Here is a 6,587-nt window from a genome sequence, read left to right as displayed (position 1 = left end):
GATCCAGAAGCAGCGCAGGGGGGGGGGGGGGGGGGGGGGGGTGGACTATTACAAGAATGCAGACATCCAAAAACCATTAACGAATGATTGTCTGGAGATTCAGTTCGAGTATCTTCACCGGATCTTTTTAAGATTCCCAGAGAGACATAGAGATAAATAGAAACAGGAAGAAAGTTATAGGAACCACACTATGTTATACTGCCGGATTTCTTTATGGCCTGTCAAGATGCCCATTGGTTATGCATTATGTTTGAACTGGGGACAAAAAAAAATGTAATAGAAACACAGGGCAGGCCAGACTGGAACCATGAATCAAGAGTTTGAGATTTAATTTCAGAAAAACCGAAGCCCAGGAGTAGATACATGGCTTCTCTTGATGCCACAAATCAAGCCAGTATGTGTATGCCTATGAGTTACCGTGAAGACACTGAGCTTTGTAATGCTGCATAATATATTATATAGACTTTCTGTCGCACTATATTACCCTGCATACATATATTTATGAGAACACACGCACATGCATGTATGTTATATGGAAGTCCACCAAAAGAATTGTTCTTTGTATTGTAAAATCACTGAATGTCAGCGTTCAACTGCACACACCACAGGGAATCGCTCTAATAAAGTTCAGAGAGGTGATGATGGTCCCAGTTCTGCGTGCTGGAAATATATAATGAGCTCTCTGCGCTAAGTGAAACATCAATACAGGATCACATACACAAACCGTTGAGAGGATTTCAACAAATTTGCTTGTGAAAATCATGCTTCAAAACATATTGGCTACGTTTCAAATCCCTTTCTGCTTGGTGAATTATAACACAAGACAGATGGATATCAATATGAGGGGGTGAAGCCTTAGCAAACACAGAGTTATGAAGCCGTTTACCTCGTCCTCCCTTCAGCTATGAGGATTGATCGGCCAGATGTAAGAACTATATGCCCAATTTTGCCCACTAGTGTAATGATGACACATGCTGTACAACATTTAAATGGGCTTATTTTAATTTGCCTTTTATTTGCTCAATGTTGTTTAATTTCATATTACCAACAAAATCTTCTTGTGAACCTTTGATATAGCCTATATAATTAAATATATTAGCACCTATTGTGAACGCAATTGCGTGTTATAAAGTCAGAATTGCGTGATTTAAAGTCGAAAGTGTGTTACAATTAAGTCAGAATTGCGTGATTTAAAGTCGAAAGTGTGTTACAATTAAGTCAGAATTGCGTGATTTAAAGTCGCAATTGTGAGTTATAAAGTCATAATTGGGAGATTTAAAGACACAATTGCGTGTTATAAAGTCATAATTGGGCGATTTAAAGTCAGAATTGCGCAATTTAAAATCAGAATTGTGTTATAAAGTCAGAATTGCGCAATTTAAAGTCACAATTGCGTTATAAAGTCATAATTGATAGATTTAAAGTCGCAATTGTGTGTTACAAAGTCATAATTGCGAGATTTAAAGTCACAATTGCGAGTTGTAAAGTCATAATTGCGTGATTTAAAGTCGCAATTGCGTGTTATAAAGTCATAATTGCGAGTTACAAAGTCAGAATCGCGAAATTTAAAGTCGCAATTGCGAGGCAGAGATCCTAAACCTCTTCACAGAGTACCACAGTACACTTTAGAAAAATAGAGGCTTTTTACTGGCATTGATGGTTCCATTAAGAACCTTTTACATCCATGGAATCTTTCCATTCCACAAAAGGTTCTTTATAGTGGATTTTTTATTTTTGAAATGTTCTTCACACTAAACTAAAACTAAAATATTTTCTTTTAAGAACTGTTGACTGAAAGGTTCTTTGGGGCACCGGTAATGATTCTTTTATGGCATCACTGTGAAAACCTTTATATCTAAGAGTGCTATTACCAATGGTAAATAACCAAAAATGAATAGCTGTTCCATACGTCAAGGAACATTTGGTTAGTGGAGCAAAGAAACACAAGTGACTGTTCCTCCTTCATTCAGAAGGGCAGTGACAAAGCAGTACGAAAATGAGAGTAAAAGAGAAAGAAAGAGCCCCATGTGGAAATGTTATAGGCGGTTGCCAGAGAAAGAGCAAAGCTTTCATCCTGCCCGCACCAAAAAGATTTAGAAATATTTCTGAAAATCGGTTAATTGGCCCGTGTTTAGAGGACCACTTGAAAGGATGAGCAGCCCTCCAAAAAAAGGAAGGATGGAAGCAAGGAATGGACTCAAAGAGAATCTTTTCTTTTGAAATAACTAACAGTGTAGTTAGGGATGTGGATAATTGGAGCAGTGAATGCTTTTTAAAAGCTTGATGGTTTGCTCTAAACAGCTCAAACAGTTGCTTTCCAGAAACCCTGACCTAGACAAGACATCAGTTCCATTAAAGAGACTCAAAAACTGCTCATTACTTTTGAATATAAATAAATCGCAGTGCTTCCCAAACAATATAAAATCCACTCCATTTTAACAAGGATTCAGCCTTGAAGCTAAGAATGAAAACTCGGGAGGGGACGGCAATTGTGTGTAAGATTTCTACATATTATGAACATAATGATGTAACATTATTACATAAGCATCGATCAAACCCACTTAAAATATATTCACCTTTAGCAAGAAAGGATTTTTAGGCAATTTGGACATTTTATTCCCCATCCAGCACTGTTTTTTAAAATGCAATATCGCAAAACGTATGAAAACACACAGAAACTAATTGCTTAAACAGGATAAAATATATTGTCTTATATGTCTTATTCAAAAGTTTGGGGTCAGTACGTTTTTTTTTTTTTTTTTTTTAAATAAATTAATTTGTGTTCATCAAAGCTACATTAAATTGATCAATTTTGTGTCTTTTCTGATTTTGTGACAGAAAATACATTTATAATGTTACAAAAGATATCTGTAAAACATTTATAATAATGAGAACATTTATTGAGCGTCAAAACATCGTATTAGAATAAGGATCATGTGACATTAAAGACTGGAGTAATATTCAGCTTGGCATCACAGCAATACATTTTTAAATATATTCACACAGAAAACACTTCATTTAAATGTAAATAATATTTCTGAATATTACTGTATTTAAATTATTTGTGATCAATTTATCATTAAAACAAAAAAAGCCATAAAAAACAACTTTTGAATGTATAGCGTAGGCCTATACGCTTGAATGGTATCGTAGGCCTATATTCAACTGCACGTATCTCTTCACTCATGTTATAGCCTCATCATATCACTTCTCATTTGCCTAAAATCAAACTTTGTCCAACGTTTTTTGCGCCACATCACATCAGTGATCACTTGTGTCTCTGAAAATCTCCAACATTGAAAACATCACTCGAAAAAATGAACTAGGAAGGTTGTGCACTTTACATAATATATTTATATTTAGTTTACTTATAATAATTGTGTTTGTTGACTTGAAATGTTTTTATTCTATTAAGGTCCACGTAATTATGTCTCAACTTAACAGTACAAAATCCTAACGTGTTGTCTAAACACAAGCCATTTATGTTAAGTAAAAAATTTGTACATCCAGAGGGTGGCGGTACAGTGAGACGCCAACTGCCATTTTGCCCTAACTTAATTTGATTGTGTTCAATCTGCTTAAATATATGTAAAAATTAAGTTAATACAAACTTAATCCGTTTGTGTTGGATTACATGAATGATTTGTGTTGCATTAACTGAAACGTGGCGGTGCTTGTTAGTTTCCAGCATGCTTTATATGGTTGAATTAAGAGAGAATAAATGTTAAAATTAAGTGTTATTTTAAGTTTTTTTTTTTTTTTTTGAGAAAATTAGAAAAGGGGAAGACTTGATAGCGTGTAATTGTGTTTAATTTTCAATTTTAATTTGTTTGGCTGAGGACTGATTTGGTAACTTATGACTGCTTTGGTTGAAGGAGCATGTAAATCTTAGCATTTAAGATGCTAAAATGTGCTTCTGCTAGCAAATAGCTAGCTATAGTCTATCAATTTAATTATATGTCACTAAAATAAATGAAATAGTAATGGATGAATGAAAATAAAAACCTAAAACATATCAGGAAACCTTAAAAAATTAACTTTGAGATTACTTAAATTGGGTCGCTTAAAATTACTTAATTCCATGATGTTGAAGTTACATGAACAAATTATGTTTGTTCAATGTAATCCAGTTATGTGGAACCTGCTGACATAAAAAAGTTAATTAAAGCCAACATATAATTTTTTTGAGTGATGTATGGCGCTCCAAAACTTTACTGTGCATCTACATATTAAATGCTTTGCTTTAAATGTAGAAAAAATGGCTTTGCGTGCTAAAGTGGTGCGACGTGTTGGCCAGTCCTGTAGATTTGTTATGGTGGTAAGAGAAATAAAGAAGCATATTGGAAGCGTTTAACCAGAATTAAAAATTCTCTCGTAGCACCGCCATCTCCCGTGGCATTTCAACGCTCCCTCATTAAATCACAACACAGCACTATATTAATGACCTGCCACAGCCGCTAACTTTCATTCCATGTGAATCCGTTCAAATCCAGGGAATTTTTTTACAAATGGCACTCACGACCACAGGCCCGTTTTTCCTCCCTTCATTGGATTTAAGTCCCTGCGCTTCAGCTTCGCACAGACAAAGAAGAGAAATGGCTATATTTATGGTCTTCAGGAACGTTGTTCTCACAGGCACATTGTTCAAGGCATTAAGCAATATCTTGGGAAATGTGAGGCTAGACACTGAAGATTCATCTTGTGGAGGGCAAATCCTCACAATGAACACAGTGCTATCACTGAAAAATAGTGGACATTGGTTGCACACAAATTGTTTGCTTTGGTACTAGCCACTTACACAATTGTGTTCCATCAACACAGATTATTCACGTTTAAACAACACAGACTATTCATGTTCAATCAACAAAGTAAAATATATTAAATATAATTTGATAAATCTAACAGCTGACCAGTCTCCCTTTTATCAGTGCATGAATCAATGTTAAATGCTAAGTTTATACGCTCACTCTTCTCCACAATGGTAACCCTCTGTAATTTAAATGGTTCTAATAATTCGAATGTAATTGAACATTAAACACAATTACACAAGTCTTCCCCTTTTGTAATTTTCTAAAAAAAAACACTAAAATTCAACATTTATTCTCTCTTAATTCAGCCATATGCAAAGCATGCTGGGAACTAACAAGCACCGCCCAGTTTCAGGTAATGCAACACAAATCATGTAATCCAACACAAACGGACTAAGTAAACTTAAATTTTACATATATTTAAGAAGATTGAACACAATCAAATTAAGTTTGGACAAAATGTATAGCAATTGTGTTGCTTAGCAATTAGAAGAAGCAGCAAAAATATTTTTTTTCAGTGTACTGTGTAAATAAATATACACAATATATATATATATATATATATATATATACTTATATATTTATTCTGTATATATAGTCTATTTAAATATTTAGAATATTTCTAAGAAATAAAATACCAGTTTAACTACTTTAAGTGTAAGCAAATATTTGTGAGGAAATTGTTTCAAAATAAGAAACATTATTTTAAGCCCGAGTCTGCACAGTGCATATTTGTCTTGAGTGTTGTGAAACTCCCACATCGAGCGGTTTCTTCTTCGGCGGGATTAGCAGCCTCCCTTTTCTCTCACTGTATTTACGAGGTCACACATTACTTGGTTTTGTGAATAGCAAATTGTTCAGCGTCAACACATTTTTGATGCGAGGCACCGGGTGTAACAACAGTTCAGAGAAACCATTTTCCCAGAGCCGATAGTAAAAGATGGGACAAGATAACTCAGCTTTATATCACTTTCCTATTTCCAAAGACAAACATGATCATGAAAGAGGACTTCAGGCTGGAGATTCACAGTGAGAATGAAGATACCGTAACAACCTGCTCCAATTGCATTTCAGATTTACATTTTCTGAACATATTCGCTTGGTTTCACAGACGAAGCTCCAGACTAAAATGCATGTTAGAGCTGTTTTTATTGAAAGTAACTTGCACTGATATATCTTAAAATATGTCAGTGCCATTGTTTTGTGTTAATATGCAAACCAGTAATGTTTTTTTATGTTTATAAAAGCTACTTAAATGTCTGAATTGAACCAAGGCCTAATCCTGGCTTAATCTAAACCCTGTCTGTGAAACCAGAACATTGTTGTTGTTGTTTTTAATATTATCCATATGTAACAGTCTAAAGCAATAGTTCACCAAAAAGGGCGTTTGGCCTCAAATATACGGTACAAATGCGTATGAGATTTTAGAGCTTCAAAGACGACGATTTTAAGTGAATGATGTCTTCAGTTTTAGTTTGTTCCTCACTTAAAGTTTTTGAATAACTTCAGAAAACTTGAAACACACACAAAAAAGTACAAGAAATGCAACAAAAAAAGTCTGCAGATTTTTGTTTAGGTCTGCTATAACTGATCTGAAGAAAATACAACTGTGTGCTTTTAAATGGGCCGGGACACAGATAGCAACATACGGTTTATCCTTCTGTCCTCTAATCATTCAAATGAGCCATGGAGAAGACGACAGAGAAGGAAAAGGAAGGAGCTCAAGGCAGACAGCCAATCTGCAGAAACACCAGCGGGATGACAAATGACAGGATAAAG

Source organism: Phoxinus phoxinus (assembly GCF_949152265.1).
Source record: "Phoxinus phoxinus genome assembly, chromosome: 6".
Lineage (NCBI taxonomy): Eukaryota > Metazoa > Chordata > Actinopteri > Cypriniformes > Leuciscidae > Phoxinus > Phoxinus phoxinus.
The sequence above is the reverse complement of the archived record's forward strand: the minus strand, read 5'-3'. Positions refer to the sequence as shown.